At 41.7% G+C, this 22,682-nt stretch overlaps 1 protein-coding gene across 4 annotated transcripts in view; it reads left to right on the top strand.

Annotated features, from left to right (window-relative positions):
• Positions 1–22,682, top strand: part of MCTP1 (multiple C2 and transmembrane domain containing 1) — a 1,184,139-nt gene that overhangs the window by 121,401 nt on the left and 1,040,056 nt on the right. The gene's annotated exons all lie outside the window — the stretch shown is intronic.

Here is a 22,682-nt window from a genome sequence, read left to right as displayed (position 1 = left end):
TATTATTATTATTATTATTATTATTATTAGTTTTCTGTAACGCAGACAAAATGTTGCTTTTGACTGGTTGCACGTGGCAGTGATTTTGTACATGGAGTAATTTGATATGTTTACATTAGCATTTAGCCATCTCATCTGTGCCAAAAATAAATGACAGGTGTCACAGAAGTGTGGAACCTTACATTCACATTTGCAGAAATAGAATTTCTCACTGAAGTACACTTAAAATATTGTACAGTCACTGTTATCTATGACATTGTTTTACATAAGTACATATTGTACTTACACTGTACATACTGCAGAATCTATGATATTGGCAAACAGTGTGTATGTAGTACATCAGTAACAGTGTCAAACATACAGCATCTACTACAGTGACACACAGGTTGATTTATTAGAGGCAAATAGACTGTTGCCCTCTGCAAGTGCAGTTGCTCTAGAGCTTAGTATATGAGGTTAGGCTTCACTTTGCAAAAAATATCCAATCACATGCAAGGAAAATAAAGAAAAAAATGCATTTTTGCTTGCACATGATTGGATGATGGAAATTAGCAGAGCTTCTGCTCATTTACTAAGCTCTGGAGCAACTGCACTTTACAAAGTGCACAGTCTATTTGCCTTTAGTAAATCAACCCCTATATGTCACTGTAGTAGATGCTGTATGTTTTTGTCTTTTAGTAAATCAACCCCACAGACTCTATAATATAGCATCTGTTAGGCTACATGTACACTGCCACCCCTAAACCTAACTCTCCTGGCATGCAGAAAAACACTAAACGTGGCATAAAAGTGGTACCTTGATTTTGTCGCATTTGTGTTTTTTGCCAAAACGTTTAACTGCCCCTAAACTCTGATAAAAGCCTATGGGGTTGATTTACTAAAGGGAAAAAGACTATGCACTTTGCAAAGTGCAGTTGCCCTCTGCAAGAGCAGTTGCTCCAGAGCTTAATAAATGAGCAAAAGCTCAGCTGACTTCCAACATCCAATCATGTGCAAGCAAAAATGCAGTTTTTTTTATTTTCCTTGCACAGGATTGGGTACTCTTTGCAAAGTCAAGGCTTACCTCATTTACTAAGCTCTGGAGCAATTGCACTTGCAGAGGGCAACTGTCCTCTGCAAAGTGCACAGTCTATTTGCCTTTAGTAAATCAACCCCTATGTGTACATGAACACATAGGGGTTGTTTTTCTAAAGGCAAATAGACTGTGCACTTTGCAAAGTTGCCCTCTGCAAGTGCATTTGCTCCAGAGCTTAGTAAAGCTTCACTTTGCAAAGAATACCCAATCACATGCAAGGAAAAAAAACAAAAAAAACAGCATTTTTGCTTGCACTTAATTGGATGATGGAAGTCAGCAGAGTGCAACTGCACTTTGCAAAGTGCACAGTCTATTTGCTTTTAGTAAATCAACCCCATAGGTTTTTATTGCGTTAGGTTCAAGGGCTTTGGCAAAAGTCAAACGCTTCTAAACTCATGACAAAAAAAATAGAAAAAAAGGGACACTCCTATGGCCACATCCGTATAAATTGTATGTCATAAGAAAAAAGAAGGGGGTTCAACAAGGACCCCCTGAGCGGACTTTAGAGGCACAACAAACCTGAGAAAGCATAATCAAAACAACAATATAATCAATTTTATTCAATATAAATACATACAATACAAAGACATTGACAAAAGATAGTAAAAAATTATCTATATAAAAAAATATACATGATACAGGCCCCGATGTGACACTGGTTGTACTGGGGCGTACTGGGGTGATGCCTGCAGCTGCAGGCATCACCTCGTACCGTTTTTTTATGGGTGGCAGTTGGCTTTCTTGGGATAACAATCGATGCTAAAAAAAAGTCACCTTCTGCAGCTCACCCGGGCTCTGCTGTCCCACCAGGAGGTCCTAATGACCAGCCGGCACATCCGCCGGCTAGCTGGAGACCCGAACTAAGCCGGAAAACGCATAGAAAGCTACATAGAAACCAATTAGCTTATAACCTCACCTTGTTCAAAAAAGCTTTAGCAATAAAACCTGGAATCTGATTGGTTTCTATGCAGAAGTGAGCCAGATATTGCACTCTCCAGCTTTAGCAAATAAACTCCTGTCATTATGAGATTGCACATACAGGCACACACAGTCAGATTGCCTTCCATAAAGGTGTAAATGCAAAATTTGTTGACATATACCAAAGTAAAAACTTTTACAGATGATGGCAGGCAACATATTGCCTTGCAAATGATTTTTAATAAAAGAAACACATTTTTTCAAGTATTATATTTTGTATCTGGAAGGGGTCCTGGGGGAATTGGCCCTTATAAATGCAGCAATGATTGTGACATAGACTCGGCAGGTAATACACCTCCAGTGCAGCGTCATCCAGACTCTGTGTAGCTTCCATTATAGTGTCAAATAGTCTGTATGTAATACAATATCTATGTGTAAATTGTAACATCTGTTACATTATTGTATTTGATACAACACGTGAATACTGTGTCATATGCATTTTTGTAATACAATATCTATGGCTGTGTCATACAGACTGTATGTGAGGCAACATCTACTATACTTTTATATAACATACAGTATATCTGTGCCGCACATTTTTTTTTATAATTCATCATCTGTTACAATGATACACGGACTGTAATAGAGCATTCAGCATAGTCATCACAGGCAGTATGTAATAAAACATCTGTTGCAGTGCAGGAGCTATATAATACACAATCTGCTGCAGTGTCATACAAGCTGTGTTGGGTATTATAAAGTGGTTTAAAGTGCAATAGCCATGGGCCAATGTACAGTAACCCATGACAACCAGTTAGATATTACTATTTTTATTTTTTTACTCTTGATACTGCAGTAAATATAACAGTTTGGTCACTATGGTTTACAGTGCTTGGCACAGTCATTTCATCATGCAAGGCTTTGCTGACGATTTCCCTTAGCAGAGATGGCGGCAGCAGCACCTGAAAGCTGATTGAAAAATCTTGTTCAGGTGAAGACACAACTGGATTCATACACAGGTAAGTGTCCTAATATTGAGGCTCGTTCACACTAGATACCGATGTGGCTCCCAGCAGGGGTTCGGTGCATCCTGGTTCACCGTTTCAGGTCCGATTTCAGCCCGAATTTTTGGCTGAATTTGGACCTGAAATGGACCAAAAGACGCACAGGACTCCTGTGCAAATTTGCACCGGTGCCGCATCAGAGATATGTGAACCGGCTCCATAGAGAGCCAGTCACATTCTCCTTCTATAGCGAATTGGATGCGGAGATCCCGCATGCAATTCGCAATAGTGTGAACCCGTCCTAAAAGTCAGCAGCTACAGTATTTGTAGCTGCTGACGTTTAATTTTAACTGACGGAGCCTGGAGCTTCTCTTTAAATAGGAACTATACTCATGAACAATCCAGCGAGCTGTGATGTCCACAAACTTTTTCAAGCGTTAACATCTTGGTGGCTTCTTCTGGGTTCAGGATCTTCAGCCATTTTGTTTTGCCTGGATGGATTAACTTGCACACATGAGAGTTAATTCATCCCAGCACCCCAGCATATGCCAACCTGCACATGCCCAGTGTACACTGTAAAGAGTTTGCAAGGAGGAAAGTAAGAATCCTTTATTGCTTTGTCTGAAATATAAAAAACAAAAACTTCTTGCTCACAACATTTAAAGTACAGGTACATTTTGAAGTGTATCTAAATCCAAGAACCAATATATTGCAATTACCATTCCTTAAATGAGGTGCCTGTATTAGTTTCTTTTTCAGGCTTCATTCCCTTATTTTCACCTGGTGGCATTTCCCATAACAGAAACAGTAAAAACGAAATGTCTATGGGACTTTATAGAGGCACATCTAAATGACAAATATGTATAAAATCTTTTTGTTTTAATAAATGTCCATTTGATTACAAATTCTTTTATACAACCAACAAAGATGGAATACAATGTATCTTGGAAAACTGTTGACATATGTAACTCATATAGTTAATGTCTGTATGCAAATAGAACAACAGGAGCAAATCAGTTTCTTTGGTTTATTTTAATCTACTTTGTTGGTTGTATAAAATAATTTTTCATCAAGTTTTTTTTTTTTTTTTTTCTCGCCGCTGCATAGATTCAGGTTTTAAATGCTCAGTGTTGTCAGCTTACTTTATTTGGCAAGATCAAAAGGCATTTTTACAACAGGGGTTTCCAAATGTTCCAAACAAAGGGCCAGTTTACTATACTTCAGACTTTAGGGAGCTGGAATGTGGCCAGTGGAAGTAGAAATTGTCCAGGCATCGGTGGGATTTAACAGTACATCTTTGGCATTGGGGGAGGGGGAAGAATAGTGCCCCATCATTGGTATCAGTGATAGGAATAGTGCCCCAGCTTTGATGTCAGTGAGAGGAATAGTGCCCCATCATTGGTATCAGTGATAGGAATAGTGTCCCATCTTTGATGTCAGTGAGAGGAATAGTGCCCCATCATTGGTATCAGTGATAGGAATAGTGTCCCATCTTTGGTGTCAGTGATAGGAATAGTGTCCCGTTTTTTCTGTCAGTGAGAGGAATAGTGCCCCATAATTGGTATTAGTGGGAGGAATAGTTCCCCATCTTTGGTGTCAGTGGGAGGTATAGTGGCTTGCGTCAGTAAAAGGAAAAGTACCCAAAGGCAGAAAAAAGGCAAGCAAAGGGCCGCAACTGGCCCCCAGGCAGTTTGGAGACCACTGTTTTACAGTATTGTAAAACTTTGAGTGATATATTTAATAGACTAAAGGGAGCAAAAACCAGCAGTTCATTGTATATATATTTTAAAGGGTTTGTTCACTAATATATGCAGTTTTTAAAAGATTACTATGTATTACAATGCCCTTAAAGCGTTATTTAAGGCAATATTTTTTTTAATTAAATTACCAAACATGTTATACTGACCTTCTCTGTGCAATGGCCAAACTCTCCTCTTCTGGGGTCCCTAGCTGGCACTTTTGGCTTATCCTCTTTTGTGTCTGCCCCATAGCAATCCATTTGTGCAGGCTTGTTCCTGAGCTGGGCTGAGTGTGTCCATAGACACACACAGCATGGCTTGGCCCCACCTCCTCCTTACAGGATTTGAGTGACAGCAGCAGGAGCCACTGGCCCTGGTTCTATGCCTGTAAGGAGAGAGAGAGCAGCTACGCTGCTCTTGGGCACAGTGTTGGATCGAAAGAGGCAGCAGGTGAGCATTTGGGGGGGGGGGGGGGCTGATATTGGATTTTTTTTATGTTAATGAATAGAATGCATTGGGGTAAAAAAAAACAAAACATTAAGCCTTTAGAACCTCTTTAACATAATAAAATGTGGTGCTCTATTTTGCAAATCAGTGCTTAGTTTTCTAAATTCTGATATTATTGTCCTCCCTAATGTGTCCTGCAGATAGCAGGATGTACCCAGAGCTGGATGTGCGGCCCCGTAAACGAACTAATGAGCTCTTTGGCTTCCTTCCCTACCCACACATGCACAGTCTTCTCTCTTGCAGCTCATCATTTTGAGAGTGTTAAAAAGAGCGAACTGTGCATATAACAGAGGAAGCCAAAGTGCTTGTATGTGCCTGCCTGACCCAAATCTCCACTGAGTTGAATGGTGCTATATACTGAGGATCTCTTGTCTCAAAATATATATGGCCCTATCCAGTTCAGTGAAGAGGATATCACTGGACAGGCTGTAAATGTCAGAGGAAGCCATGGCAGTGCTATTAAGGTAACAACACACCTGGGGGGAAGTGGGGGTTTGAGCGGCTTAGTTTTGGCAGGTGGGTGGGTTATTGCAAGTTTAGTTAAAACACTAGGGAAAACAAAAACTTTAAAAAAAAATCCACTTTGTTTGCACCAAATGCCTTCCCAGATAATACCTTTTAAAAGAAGCGGTGTACGGTCCCCGTCAGGACAACTGTTGAGAGACAGGGAAGACATAGTATGGGAGTTTGTATCCTTCTATAGGTCTCTGTACTCCTTTATAGATCCCTATGACACTGGTGACCTCAGGGACACATTGGGGACCCTACAATTGCCCGAGCTGCCAGAGGAATCTAGCAATTTTCTGGATGCCGCATTCAGGGAGGAGAAGGTAGTTTCTGCAATAAGGTCATTTCCTAGTGGTAAGGCTCCAGGACCCGACGGTTTGCCAATTGAGTGGTACCACCAATACTCAGAGACCCTGGCACCCAGACTACTACAATTATACACAGACTGTTTTCAGAAGAGAGGCCTCCCCCTCTCCTTTTATGAGGCTCATATTGTATTATTGACTAAGCCGGATAAAGACCCACTGCAGTGTTCGTCATATAGGCCCATCTCTTTATTAAATATTAATATATCAAAATACTGACCAAACTGTTAGCTACTAGACTTATGTCGGTCCTGCAGCATGTTTTTCCCCTGATCAGACAGGTTTTATGCCCAAAAAGGCTATGGATATTAATCTGTGCAGGATTTTCACTCCCACACACACAGCTGGGCCCAGATATTTCCAGCGGTGGGATACTGGTCTTTCTGGAACTGGAAAAGGCCTTTGATTCTGTGGACTGGAATTACATGGGGGTGGTACTGGAGGTATTCGGTTTCAGACCTCAGTTCAGGAAGTGGATCGACATTCTATATCATAGCCCCACAGCAGCCATAAAGCTAATTAATATGTTGTTGGATTCTTTTCCAGTGCATAGGGGCACTCGCCAAGGATGCCCTTTATCCCCAGGTCTTTTCTCTATTATGATTGAACCTTTGGCGGCGGCCTTGCGAGCGTCTGAGAAGGTACAGGGGATACAGGTGGGGAATTTGACTGAAAAAACAGCACTATATAACGATGTGCTTCTTTTTTTGCAAGACTCCAAGAATTTCCTATTGGCAGCTTTAGACATCCTTAATTCCTTTGCTCATTTTTCGGCTCTGAAAGTCAACTGGGGAAAATCCCAGATTCTTTCACTTAGGAAAGATGTGAGATTCCCACAGATTGTCCCTTGCAGAGGGTAGAGGTAATCAAATATCTGGGGCTACATTTCTCCAACGCTGTATTAGACTTTATTACCTTGAATGTCAATCCACTTTTGACTAAACTAAAATCCAGACTGCAGGCATGGCAGAATCTACCTTTGACACTCATAGCTAGGGTGAATTTAGTGAAAATGAAATTTTTACCTCTGTTTTTATATAAATTTCGGAATTCCCCTGTTTGGAGATATATATATATATACATCTCCAAAAATAGATATATATTCAAAAAAATAGATCAACTCATAAAGTCTTTCCTGTGGCAGGGGCGACACCCCCGAATTAAACTCCGGGTGTTACAACTGCCATAAAAACAAGGGGGACTAGCGGTCCCGGACTTCACAGGTATTACTTAGCTGGTCAGTTAGTATTCGTGGACAGGTGGTTCACTCTACCTGTGGATGACACTGCCAATAGACTAGAGGCGGCTATTGTTGGTTCTTATGAGGCGCTGACACATCTCCCGCATTGGGGTATCAGAGCTCCATATAGGCTCACAATATCCATGCGTGCAACAAGGAGGGCATGGGTAGCAGCGACCAAGATGGGTAGTGCTTCTGAGATTTCTCCTCGCACACCACTTTGGAAGAACCCCAAATTAACGCACTTTTGTGAGTACCCTGATCAAGTCATCTGGACTAAATTTGGTATAAAGACGCTAAATGACATAGTGGGTGGTGGGAAACTTCTACAGTTTGATGCCCTGAAAACTAAGTTTAATCTTCCCAACACTCAATTGTTCCGTTACCTTCAGCTCAGACATGCATATAGTGCCCAATTTGGAGATATGGGTATTACCCTGAAAATTAGCGATTTGTTCCCCGTACACACGGTCAGACATTGATCGGACATTCCGACAACAAAATCCTAGGATTTTTTCCGATGGATGTTGGCTCAAACTTGTCTTGCATACACACGGTCACACAAATTTGTCGGAAAATCTGATTGTTCTGAACGCGGTGACGTAAAACACGTATGTCGTGACTCTAAACAGGGCAGTAGCCAATAGCTTTCATCTCTTTATTTATTCTGAGCATGCATGGCACTTTGTGCGTCGGATTTGTGTACACACGATCGGAAATTCCGACAACGGATTTTGTTGTCGGAAAATTTTATAGCCTGCTCTCAAACTTTGTGTGTCGGAAAATCCGATGGAAAATGTGTGATGGAGCCCACACACGGTCGGAATTTCCGACAACAAGGTCCTATCACACATTTTCCGTCGGAAAATCCGACCGTGTGTACGGGGCATTAGAATCTTTACTGAGGGAGGACACTTTGGACAAGGCCTTGTTTACAATATATAAAAACAACTGTTCGGTGAGGGAGGAGATCTCCTTGCAAGGTGTAGGGCGGTGTGGGGTGAGGTGTTCCCCCAGATAAACGGGGATGACTGGGATGATGTATGGGATGTTCATTTTACTAGACTCATTCAATTTAAATTCCTGCATCGTATATATCTTACTCCAGCTAGATTGGCTAAGATGTTCCCTACCCAGTCGCCTGGTTGTTGGTGGTACAGTTTCCTCACTGCTGATTTCATGCATATCTTTTGGAATTGCTCGAACATCCAAACATTTTGGAAGGGGGTCACAGAATGTATAACAGAAAAAAACGCCATTCCTATACAGCCCACAATAGAGGTGTGCCTTTTAGGACTGGTGGACAATCTAGCCCCAAAAAGAGTAACTCGTACTCTGCTGATGATCCTAATATATTATGCTAGGAAAATGATAGTGTATCAGCGTGGAAGGGTGTGGTTAATAGGACTGCACCTTTTTTACAAGGCTACATACAGTAGGGGCATACCACAGAAATTTGATAAAGTGTAGGACAGTTGGGTGAACAGTGAAACTACGACGGCGGATTGAGTGGCACCTAATAGAATACACCTGCAGTAGGATTTAACATGTATGTAATTGTCTTACATATTGTAACGTACCATTGACTGTTGCTAAAAATAGGTGGCCTTATTATTATTTTGTTTTTGTCACAAAGTGAGGGTCTGGAAGGAGGAGGAGAGAGTCAACGCTGAAGAAATGTAAATAGTTTATTTTTGTGTGTGGCCCATTGGGTCTTGTGTATACTTGTTATGTTAAAAAGCAATAAATAAAACTTTTCAAAAAATAAAAAAAATAGTGACATCATTACTGCGCTGTGTATAGCCTGTGCAGAGAGCAGAGCAGTGGGAGGGACCCAGCAGGCTTCACCCACTACAGGCTGCCTGAAGAAGGCTATAGGAGGGGGCGGAGACAAGACCACTCATCCTATACAAAGAGAGAGAACAGCAGTGACTGGTCTTTATTACGTTCTTGCACAGTGGCAACATTTCATATTGGGATACTGTACAGATCTGGAAGAAATACACAAAACACACCAAGATTTAGGGAAGAATACACATGACTCTTGTAGACAATATTTTCCTGTACCAGAGTTCAGCTTTAACCCTTTGTTTGTATACTTACCTCTTCTGTCTAATCTTCTTGGATAAAAACCTACAGGTATCTGATTCTCAATATAATCAGCCCCTCAGCTACTCATATATAATGCTTTGAATAATGCATGGATTCTTTGTTAGGATTTTTAATTCATGCTCTTTTATTAAAGTGGGAGTCAGCTCATAATTTCTGTATATCTAACCTCCAGGTAATGTCAATTTTTAAGCTTTAACTTAGTTTGGTTTTTTGAAATGAAGTACAGGAACATAGAATGAATCAGAAAAAGTACCAGTTCATCTTTGAACTGACTGTGTACGAGTTGTTTTTCTAGGTGTCTTTCCCCTTTAAGGATCCTCATGCAGATATGGCAGCCAAATATTTCCTTCATCACCTTGTGATTTAGATTGAGCGTAACGCTCAAATAATGACAGGTGCAAATGACCTATGGCAAAATGTCAGATCCAAGATGCTATACAAATGAAGCACGTATCCCATGAAAATTTAGAGGGTTTTATTATTATTTGCTCTATGCCTGCCTAGTGCACTTGTAACTAAAGTCCTCTTCTCCTCATTTGTATTGTATCTGCAGCTGTGTATCTAAATTTGTATTTTATCTTGTGTTACTATATTAAAATGTATCATAATCCAAAAAAGAATTGGGGAAGGCAAGACACAGAGGCAATGATATCTATACCTACCTATTTTCAGGCCGTTCCCATCTGCTCATGAGATTGACTTCTCTGTCAGGCAGCAGCCGCTGTAGGGGAAAGGAGGGTGTTCTGGCAACAAATGGACCAAAGTAAGCCTATGGTCGTAGTCACCGCTCAGGCATTACCAGCTGTTGAGCGCTCTCTCCTCTCCCATGTACCCAGTGCTGGCTGACACAAGGGAGATCACACGACTGGCCCGGAGCAGCCTAAGAATAGGTAAGCATGATGGACTGCCTGGTACCCAGCCAATACAGCTTCCTCTATTCTGCAACCAGGAACCAGGCATTATAGCTGAATATTGCACCCAGGAACTAGACAACACTAGCTTAGGTGCAAACTGGAACTCACTTTATTATAAACTCACACAGAATATATATACCACACAAAATCAGATAAGAGCTTGATCACATTCTCCTAAACAATGCAAACTGTAAACAATAATATCTTCAGTACAGCTAAGGCCCCTTTCAGGTGATAAGCCCACTCGGATCCGCCTGTCCTTTTTTCATGCGGATTCGAGCGGGCCACCAATTGACTCCTATTGGCAGGCGGATGTCAGCTGAGATGTGTCCTCTGACACCCGCCTGCCATCCGATCCACTCAAGACAGACATATGGCGGATCGGATGAGATTTTGCTGTCCGGTTTCATCCGATCTCCCCATAGGAATCAGTGGGGCTCTGACAGCTCCCTCCCTGCTCAGTGAGCAGAGAGGGACCTGTCATCCGCTGGCTCAGCGGGGATCAACAGAGCGATCTCCCACTGAGCTGGTGGACTCCACTGAGCGATTCCGCCCCGTATGAAAGGGACCTAACAGTACATCTAATGAACAGCCAACATAATCACATAAACATCCCACAATGGTTCAGTAACAAGATAAAGTAGACACAATCCTTGTTACATCTCCCAAGAGGAATAGCAGAAAGACCGAAACAATAGGCGACTCAATTAACAATGGGAATTTACACCTAGGAGGCACACAATGGGGAAATTATACCATGAGAAAAAGACACCTTAGTAAACAGATTATAGCAGGAGACCCCAGCATCAGGTTTTTTTTTGAGCGGATTATGTTAACATCTGCTCTGAGTCTAGGGGGGTGGGGGGGTTGAACCAGTCAATGCTAGTTTGGGCACAGAGGTCCCAAATCTGTATCCAGGTCCTAGGTTCTCAGAGTCTGTGTGTTCACGAGGAAACATGGACCGGAATCTGAAGCAAAACCACTCCAAAGGTCCCCCAGGCACACACCTAAAGAACAGAGCCCCCTCAAAAGCCAGAACCCATAGTCAGTAGGCAAGAGGCTACCGAAAGTCAAGAGGGTACTCACCATCAGAATTTTTTCGGACGACGGAATTCAATGTCAGAAGTGACCTAATGTGTTGAATTGTTTTGTATGTGTTCTTTCATTTCTGAGCATGCCTAGTCTTGCCCTTCAGATTTTGTTTTTTGGCAGAAAACCATACTAATGAAAAGAAAATTGGACGTTGTGGTCACATCATAATTTTGGAGCCTGCACATCCAGTTTTTGTCTGACGAAAATTCGTAATCAGTTGTCGAAAGCAGCATACTAACGATCAGAAAATCTGCAGATCGTTCATCGGATGAAATTTAACTTCAGATTTTCTGACCATGTGTACAGGCCTTAAGTGTATGCCTTTTTTTTTACACTGGTTAGTTAAAATATGTGTTAGGAGGATGGGGGAGTGGTTTTAAGCATAGGTACAATAGTAAGAGCTGCTTTAAATAAAAATTTAGTAAAACATATGTATAAAAAAAAAAAAAAAAAGTTTAAAAAGCCATATTAGCTGCACCACGACTGTAATGTGTCCTTTATTATAGATATCTAAGCAGCAAAGATTGAATCTAAATTACCACTAAAGTGGTACATTGAGGATTTTGACCACAGATTTGGCTTCATCATTGAATGACTTAAAACACAACAAACTATGCCATGCAAATATGTCAGGTGGTTTCATTGGAGGAGATTTACATGTCATTTGTACTCTGACAAAATGATAAATTCTATTTAAATAACCACCTGTATAAAACTAAAGCTGCCGTCTTCCTATGTGTGTGTTCAGTGAAGCTGAAAGTATTTTAAATAACAGAAAAAATATTTCCTGTTGGTTAATAAACCGCAGATACTTGAACATAGACATACCTAAAATGCCAGACTTTACCATCAAACTTCCATTTACAGTATTTTATGATCCAATTCCCATTACAAGCAAATCTTTTTGTGTGTATGTTGTCAAGAAAAAATGTAAGTCCAAAGCATACCTACTTAAGCTGTATTAAATAAGCAATCAATGGTTTGCATTAATCCATGGAATCCAACATCCAGATCTTAGTCTCCCATTGTACTCTGGATAAATGTAATCATTTTCTTTGCTGTGATATTCCAACTGTAGATAAAAGGACTATTCAGTTGGCAGCTGTAGATATACCAAATGACAACTAGTATTACTGGATACAGTGAAAACTAAAGGTCTGTTAACACCCTTCTGCCTGGAGTATGGTTAAATTACAGCACACATTAATACATAAGTTTTAACTTGTATTTTTGCAAGTGTATTTTTTACAGTATTACAATTTTATTTTCAGTGCTGCCCTTTTTTAACACCAGTCTGCTAGATTTTTAATACACCAATCTGCTATTTTTATTTCCTTAAAACAAAATGTTCCCGTCTGTAAATTGAAGTTGTTAGAATGACCATACCAATCCACTAGAGCACTGCTGGTAGGGAATAGCTATAGTTTTGTTTTAGTGTCTTTTGGGTTTTCTTTTTTTTGTTGTTTTTTTTGCTACTTGTGTCTTACAGCCCTAACTCTAGTAATTTTAGGTTGAAATCAAATTACACTGCTTGGCGCAGGTGAAAGCAGTAATTGAGCTACTTATTCTATCTAGAAAACACAGCAACTTTGCCAGAATCAGAAAGTAGTATCAGTCCATCCTAATGCAAGTTCTGTATAATCTATTCTAAAGCCCCATGCACACTATTAGATTTTCTGCAGATTTTTGTCTTCAGATTTACAAAAAAATATATAATATGAGGTCAAACCTTACGAGTTTCAATTTGTATGCAATCAGGCAGACTCTTGCACTACATGGTTTTTGTAAATCTGAAGAAAAAAATCTGCAGAAAATCTAATAGTGTGTATGGGGCTTTACTGTGTGTTGTGCTGTATGTGAGAGGCAGCTAAGAGTCTTCAATACCGTATGTGTTGCAGCATCACGAGTAGATATATTACAGGATTGTCAGATAACCAACAGAAGGGAGTGAAATTAGCTGGTATAATACAGACATGCCTGGGTGAAATACAGAAGTACAATGCAAATTGGTTGTGCCCTTTGAATGCTTTTTGAGGTTTTATTTCACTTTGAACTGAAGTGCTTTTTTTTTTTTTTGATATATAAAAGTTCATCTATATTTCTAAAATGTTACCTAAGAAGTGCAGGACATTCTTTTATTAGGTGGAGAAATGGGATATGTATGTGTTAAACAAACAGGCATACTCTCTCTTCCTATATCTGTTAGGAACCCATACTTAAATGGTCACTCTGCCATTCTGGTGCCAGTCAATGTATTCAGCAGCACCAGGTCATATGGGTCCTCTCTCTTGAAACACCAGTTTAAGTGATAAAGGCAATTTTTTAAAATTAAAATAATGAACGTTTTATACTTACCTACTCTTTGCAATGGTAGTATTGCACAGAGCGTCCCCAAACCTCTGCTTCTCAGGTGCCCCGCCAGCGTCGTCCGCTCCTTCTCTTTTGTCTCTGCCTCCATAGCAAGTGCTTACTATGGGGACAAAAGTGTGGGCTCTCTCCCAAGCCATGCTCTATAGACACACAGAGCGGGGCTCAATCCTGCCCCCCCACTCCCTTCTTATTGGATTAGATTGACAGCAGCAGGAGTCAATGGCTTACGCTGCTGCCTCCACTTCCAATGAGAAGGGAGAGAGCAACGATGCTGCTCTTGGGCACAGTGCTCGATTAGGCTCAGTTAAAGTGGAAGTAAAAAAAAATGAAGTCCTGCTAGATCACTTCAGGCTGGTCCCTTTTGCAGGTAAAACGTTAAAAATAAGTGCCTATACTGTTTAAAAAAAGAAGAGCAATACACTGTCTCACCCTGCTCTGTGCATGCTCAGTTGCTCTCTATTTTTAGGCACCGAAAATTAGAGCCACTAGAGGCCAATCTGACAACCTAAAGATTTACTGCTGCTCAAGGGCTCTGGGCTTCAGAAAAATGGCAGGCCTCCAGCAAGAAGACAGAGAAACAATGCTGGAAGAAATTTTCAACACACACTAATTTTGATAGCAAAATTATTAATGTAGAATATATGTTCTTTGCTAAAGAACATTATTTTTTATCAAATTGTTATGGGTAAAGTTCTGTTTTAGGTATTTAGGGGAGCTAAATTTGGAAGAATGCACCAAGGTAAAAAGCCTTTAGCCTTTACAACCACTTTAAGTGCTGATGGGCACCATACTGTTTCACACATCTGGAGCACCAAGAACGAAGCTGCGAGAAAAATTAGGTTTATTGTCAACTTTAAGTATTTATAGGGGAAAGCAAGTTTTGCTATCCTCACCCCTATAAACTAGAAAAGGCTTCTTTGGTTACCCTGAAGTTGAATACAGTGTAAACACATTTGACACTTGTGAGATGAAAAAATATACACAAATAACACATTTAAAATACTACTCCACTGTTCTATCATTTAAATAGTTATAGTTAAAAAAATAGATAATGTGAGACAATAATCCATGATTTTTTTTTTTTTTTTTTTAATTATGGACAATCTGAAATATAACTTTCTCAGCTCAAGCACACAGACCAGTTCAGATTGGGACTATCTCTGTCTCTCCACAATCCAGCTCTCACTCTAATGCCACGTACACACGAGTGGACTTTATGGCAGACTTTGCCCGGCGGACGGGATTTGGTCGGACAATTCGATCGTGTGTGGGCTCCAGCGGACTTTGTTTTCTCAAAAGTTGGACGGACTTAGATTTGAAACATGTTTTAAATCAATCCGTCGAACTCGAGTCCGGTCGAAAAATCCGCTCGTCTGTATGCTAGTTCGACGGACAAAAAGCCACGCTAGGGCAGCTATTGGCTACTGGCTATGAACTTCCTTGTTTTAGTCCGGTCGTACGTCATCACGTACGTATTCGACGGACTCTGGTGGATTGTGTGTAGGCAAGTCCGTTCATTCAGAAAGTCCGTCATAAAGTCCGTCAAAGTCAGCCGGGCAAAGTCTGCTGTAAAGTCTGGTCGTGTGTACGCGGCATAAGGCTCACTCTGGCCTAAACAAACCGCCAACCTTCATTCTTGTTTCGATGCCTGTCTTTTTAGGCCAGACAGACCAGAACACAATGATCCCCATGTGCCCTACACAGCAGTATTTGACTTTGAACGATTGTCAACAATCAATAACAGTTTAAAAAATAACTTAAAATAAATTTAAAAAAGGATTTATATGAATCACATAGTGAACAGATGTTTTGGTACCCTAGAGATAGATATTGCAGCTAACACTGTCTAATGGTAAAGTTATATAGATTTAAAGTGGCAGATGGTAGTGGTAAATATCTGCCAGACGGTAATCAACAAGAGGCCCTATGGCGATTGATAATGAAAATTAGACATTAGAAGTCATAGTCATTTTGGTTGACAACATTCTTGGGGATTTACACCAAGGACCCCTCACCTTGTGGGGATGAGGGTTTTGAAATCCAGCTATGTGCAAGGACCTTTCTTACAAACTAAAAAGCTATACTTTGTTCTGTCTTTTCATCATGAAAGCACCGCTCTCACTATTACTACAAAATGTTAGATCTAATGGTACATTGCTTTGCCGTGCGGTTGGAGGCAGACATCCTATTGGCCACAACTAGTTATCCATCAAAATAGCCAAAGGTGAAACGTAATAATGTGACTACTTCTATTCTTTCCAGTTATTTCTGTCCACGTCAGTAATATTGGGAGCTATTTTTGTTTTACTCTTCTCTCTATAAAGGGATATTTTAGGTCTACAAAATACCATATAAATGAAGAAAATAAATCTTATCCCATCAGTGCTAAAAATCCCTATTAGCGGTGAGCAGAAAAGGAAAAGAATACAATGGAGAATTGAGCAAGTCTCGATTCTAATAAAACCTTCTCAGTGGCTAAAGCAGTATCTCCTCACTACTCTGAACCGCAGAGTAAATTCAGTCTCTTGTAATATATCGTATACAGTGTCAGGTCACTGAGCAAAAAAAATAATTCCTGACCAACCATAAGAAACATACATTAATTAAACTCTAAAAATCTTTTAACCACTTCAGCCCCGGACGGTCTTACCCACTTCCTGGCAAGACCCTTTTTTGTGATACGGCTTTAACTGACAATTACCCGCACGTGCGACGCTGTTTACCCAAACATCCTTTTTTCCCACAAACAGAGCTTTCTTTTGGAGGTATTTTGATCAACTCTGCCGTTTATTTTTTGCGCTATACACAAAAAAATAGTGACAACTTTGAAAAAAAACTTTTTTTTTTAACTTTCTGCTATAATACATATTAAAAAAAAAGTAATTTTTTTCATCAGTTTAGGCCAATATATATTCTTCTACATATTTTTGTTAAAGAATAAAAAAAAATAAATAGAAATCGGTGTATATTGATTGGTTTGCGCAAAAGTTATCGCGTCTATAAACTATGGGATAGATTTAGGGACTTATTTTTTTATTGTTTTTACTGGTAATGGCAGCGATCTGCTATTTTTAGCGGGACTGACATTGCGGCGGATAAATCTGACCCCAAATGACACTTTTTGGGGACCAGTGACATTATTATAAAAATGGGAATTGGCGCTGTCCAGCTGAGTGTGTATGATGTTACTACCAAAAATAACAAATGTGTCAAAGATCACTAAATTGTGGATGTGAATGAGTCACCTATGAAGTAAAATAAAGAATGCAAAAGTGCTCTAAAACGCATGTGAAAAAACCTCATATACAGTAAAATAAATATCTGTATCTTGAAAGTGATCCCTATGTCTTAAAAAATATGTATATAGCTAGGGAACCAACCTAATATGTAAAAAAATCGTGAAAACAATAATGGTGATCCGCATAAACAGTGATTAAAATACATAAAAACATATGAAAAGTGGAGATCTGAGAGAAAAAAATCTTAATGTAAACTAATTAATGTAAATATGTTTGTGAAATATGCCCCCGCCTGTGTGCGTTAAACAATCACATTAAAAGCAATCAATGCAAAACAATCCATGTGTGTGTAAAAGCAAAAAAGAAATATATAAAATCTAACATCAATAATTAAATAAATGAAAAAGTCTGCAAAAGAGTCCCAAAAAGTGTGTCCCACTAGTGAGGGGAAACGTAGTCACAGCTTTCAGCTTGAGATGTTCCGTCCTTCACTACACCCCCACTCGTGTGTACGCTTACCGGACTGCCTAACCCCTGCAGGGGTAAAAGGCATATGTAGACAGTCCTGCGATGGCGGAACCGGGAAGTGATCCTCCGTCCAGGGGTACTGTATCCTGCTCCGGCGCGATGTTATCCCCAATGATGGTTATCCATATGAAGTGAGAAAAGAAAACACTTCATAGTGTGAATCCATAAAAAGTGGAAGTTTTATTTAGAAGATCCGTATAATAAAAAAATTCATAAAAGTACAGTCCATAAACTAGAGCTAAAACAGTGCTCAGATAACCGGCTCACAGCCAAGGGGCAACGTGGTGAGGCGTGCGTTCCACCGCCCAACAGCTGAAACCGGGACTTCACACAAACAGGAAGAGAGATACTGACGTGTGCGTATCACGAGGCCACGCCTTACGCGTTTCGTCATCAAGACGTCACCTTGGTCGTGTCCTGAAGAAGCCTAACGGCGAAATGCATAGACGCAAGGGCTCACTGTACAAACTGCTGTATATGCATGTATACTATGCTTTTTATCGCTATGTGAACATCATGTCTATAGTTTGTATTTTTTTTTTCAATAAATGTGTTAAATAATAATATATATATTTTTTGTCATCTCTCCATTGTTTCCTGGCCTATAAAGTCCGATTTTTGGTAGTACCTCTAGCAGTACACCCTCTTCTTGTCTGCCTGCAGTAATGTCCTTCAGTAAAAATATGTAGGTACACAGTAGGGAGGGAAAGGCAAGAAATATACGGAGTAGCGTGACTTTCCACCAAGCATCGGGGAGAAGCAGATGAGACAGAAATATGGAGATGACAAAAGCGAAGAGACAGGGAATAAAAATCGAAAACTCTCTCTCCCTCTCTCTGTCTTATTTTATCACTCCCAAATCCAAATCAAATCACTTAAAGTGATTGTAAATTATCTTTTTAAAAATAATAAAAATAAAAAACAGGTTTATACTTGCCTGCTCTGTGCAAGTATAACCAAACCAACCAAACCCCCTCTCCTTGGGTCCTCAACCGCTGTCAGCTTAAGTCACAGAGCCTCTCCAGTCTCTAGAAGGATCCTGAGCATATTGTCGGGATCGACCCAACTACCTGATTGACAGCTGGCTCCAGTTGTGCCCAACCCCTCTAGCCCAGTGCAACTGACAGTCACCACTCTCTGCTCAGAGAATTATCGATAATGACGCAGGTAGGGATACAGCTAAACTACAACATAATAATACACGTGAATGTGCTGTAGGGGGTGTAAGCAGCGGTGGCTGGTGCTAAATATTTGGGGGGGCGGCAAACCAATGGACGGTAAGGTGGCGATTGCCGCTAGCACCCCAGCAGGGAGTTTGCATGTAACAATGGGGCCGAGGCATGCAAGGGAGCTGGGCTGTGGCACTGTACCTGGTCCTGGCGATACGGTGGAGAGGGCTGTAGGTCCGAGGAGGAAGAAGAGGCCGTCGACACTGGGTGGCGACCCGGCGCCATCTTGGCACCCTCCTCATGTGGCCTGGGCCCGCTGGCAAAGTAATAGTCCAGGGCTCCTGAGTGGGATGTGACAGCTTGGGCCGGCTGTGAGGAGGCTCTCCAATGGCTGGGCATGCTGTAGCGGGTGTGCGGTGGCGAAGTCCCTCTGTTAAAGCACCAAAAGCCCGGGTGGAAACTGGAGCTTGACTGGAGATGCGACCTCACACTTGTCCAAACCACACCCCATGTTAAATAGCGAATATTTATTCGCTATTGTCACGCAACTGGGTGGGCTCAGGGCACAGTGCTTTTTTTAAGCCATAGAATCCATGCGTCCGGTGTTTTTTTCCTGCAACTAGTTGTTCTCAGTTTATGACTGGACAGTGAAAGAAGAAGCAGCATGATGATGAGCTCATCTCTCTGTAAATCTGCGTTTCTCTTCCTGTTGGCATGCTTCTTGTTAGCACATGAACTGATTGGCTCCTTTCCTTGCTTTTTCCACTCCCACTCCAGTTATGCTGTACTGGGACTGCAAGAGCTTGATTCCAGGTCACATTCAGGTACTTGCTATTTAAAAAGATGCATTGATTATTACAGAGCTGCATTAATTTGTCGGTTTATATCCAATAAGAGCTCAGCTTTAAAGTGGGCCTTTGCTTTCTTTCACTAAAGATATAAGCATGCATCTCTGTATGCTGATGTGTTATCATCTAAAACTGGATGCTTTAGAAAAATGTTTTTTGCTTTTACTTACCTTTTTGATTTCCACTTCCTTTCTTCCCTGAAAGCAATGGTAACATAGCCCTGGCCGCACAGATGCAACATTACCATTGCCTTCAGGGGATCTTGTACTTGAAGCGGAGCTCCACCCAAAAGGGGAAGCTCTGCTTGTCTGCCTCCTCTCCCTCTCCGGTGCCACATTTGACACCTTGGGGGCTTGGGGGGGGGGGGGGGGGTGGAGGATACCTGGTTTTGACAGGTATCCGCTTCCAGTTCCTGCTGAGTTTGCTGCAGCAAAATCAGCCAGGAGTTTGACCCTCGCCGCAGCCAGCCCATTGATAAAGCGCAGCACGATTCGCACACGCGCAGTAGAAAACTGCCTGTGAAGCCAAAGATGACGCGCCAGCACTCGAGAGCAGATTCAACAATAGGGGGAGGACACCGCGGGATCCCAGGTAAGTGCCCTAATAGTAAAAGTCAGCAGCTACAGTGTTTGTAGCTGCTGACTTTTAATTTTTTTTAGTGGGGGGGCTGGAGCATGGAATTATGTGCTTACTCCATCTTGTGCATATTCAGTAGGACAATAATGCGAGCATGCTCATGACATAAAACCAGTGTAACTGAGGAAGTGACGAAAAGGTCACATACAAATTGGTAAGTATACTTGTTCAGATGTACACTCTATTTTATTGGCAGTTTATAGAGGGGGGGGGGGGGCTCCTTAAGATAAACTACATTACAGAAGCCAAATGAATGATTAGTAATTTAGTAACAAATATCAACTGTTTAGAAATCAACTAAGCATAGTGAATTTAGACTGGTTGCTATGCATTACTATACTTTGCAGTTATCACTTTGCTTGCACTATTTTCTAAAAAGCTAATACATATTTCTTTACAATAAGTTTTAGGGTAAGGATAACCAGATTTTTAAAATGAAATCCGGAGACATTTTTTTTTTTTATTATTGGCAAACGGTAAACTATTTTATAAGCATATTTTCCTCAAATATATATGCAGTGTATGTGCTATGTGTTTATGGAATGATTGTATGATATATACGTTATTTCTCACATTTCGTCCTAAATAAAGATTTTTAAAAAAGATACTGCTTTTTGAGATATGACTGCCAAATGTTATGAAGATAAAAGACAAAGAACAAACAGTGTAGAGTTCAGGACTGCATTACATAAAGAATGCAAGGCTCAGCTGTGCCCATTTATGCGGCCTGACCAGTGCCCATCTCTGCAGCCTCACCAGTGCCCATTTATGAAGCCTTACCAGTGCCCAGCAATGCAGCCTCACCAGTGCCCAGCAATGCAGACTCGCCTGTACCGAGGAATGCAGCCTCACCAATGCCCAGCAATGCAGCCTCACCAGTGCCCAGCAATGCAGCCTCACCAGTGCCCAGCAATGCAGCCTCACCAGTGCCCAGCAATGCAGCCTCACCAGTGCCCAGCAATGCAGCCTCACCAGTGCCCAGCAATGCAGTCTCACGTGTGCAGGGGATCAGAGAGGAGAAAAGAGCCAGTGTTCTGCTGAAAATGGCCAGATCATCACACAGATCTTGGGCGGGTGCTGAGGCAAAGAGTGGGGCACCACACACTGGGGGGGGGGGGTGTCAGGCCGGCGAATCAAATTTAAAGTTGACACAGCAGAATCCATTTGCTCAGTGGGGGATCTCTCCCCTGATTACCGCTGAGCAAACGGGTCCTGTCTGCAGATGCAGAGCGGACATGGACACAGCACGCTGTTCTCCATGGGGTTTTTGGATGGAAATGGACCATCCAATCCAATCCGCCAGACGGATGAGGAATGGATCTCCCATCTGTTTGTTTTTAGTGGACCGGATCGGATGGTGGCGGGTGTCAGCGGACACAGGTCCGCTGACAACTACCACTCCATAGAGGGCAATGGTTGATCTGATCGGGTGTGCCTGGGAAACTGACAGGGGGACCCGATCAGTCCTCCAGTGTGAAAGGGGCCTAATACTTCTGTGCTCTGTACCCACTCCACCTCCAACTCCCAGCACATCTCTGTACCCCACCCCACACTTTCACCCCATGGTTGCTCACCAATCAGTGTTGAGGATAGTCTGTGGTCAGAATCTCCCCCTACACCTCAGATCACTTCTGTTGCAGTTCACGATGCAGTGGGGGGGGGAGCGATCAGCAGCTCTGTGGTGTCTGTGGGCAGCGGGATCTCACTGGGGCTAGTAGTTCTCTTCCTGAGTCTATACAGTGGAGAGGGTAGGGGCCTCTGACCCGGGCATGTATCAGCAAGAGTGTACAAGCAGAGCGACTCACTTGTACACTGAAGAGTGAAACTGATACATGCTCGGGACAGAGGCCAACTCCCCTCTCTACTGTACACACTCAGGAAGAGAACTACCGGCCCCAGGGAGATCCTGCCACCACCACAGAGCTGCCAATTGCCCCCTCCCCCCCTGCATACTAAACTGACAGCCAGAGGATCAGATGCCGGGTCTTGGGGGGGGGCCCCCCTGCTGCCCCTCCAATCTAGGGACAGATTCAGAAATCGGGGACGTCTGGTCACCCTATTTTAGGGTCCATTAACACCAGATGCAGTGGGACTGCGTTGGGTGTATATTCCAGTGCAGTCCCACCACATGACAAGGCAAAATGCCTTGCCTCACAACAATGCGTTGGGGTGTGTTGAAAAAGAGCTCACACCACAAGCAGCCAATTGAACTTTATGAAATGTCTGTAGGACATTTCAATAAAGTTCATAAAAAGAAAAAAAGGGTACGATGCGGTACAGAGCGGTGATTTCCTCCGGACTGCACTCCATCCGTTGCGTATAAAGCAGCAGCTGGTGTGAATGGATCCTTACCTGATTATCCTGAAGTTGATGATTAACGCAGAGTGAAGCAAATATTTCCACAGCAAACCCAATTGCA

Source organism: Aquarana catesbeiana, linkage group LG01, assembly GCF_042186555.1.
Source record: "Aquarana catesbeiana isolate 2022-GZ linkage group LG01, ASM4218655v1, whole genome shotgun sequence".
Lineage (NCBI taxonomy): Eukaryota > Metazoa > Chordata > Amphibia > Anura > Ranidae > Aquarana > Aquarana catesbeiana.
The sequence above is the reverse complement of the archived record's forward strand: the minus strand, read 5'-3'. Positions and strand labels throughout refer to the sequence as shown.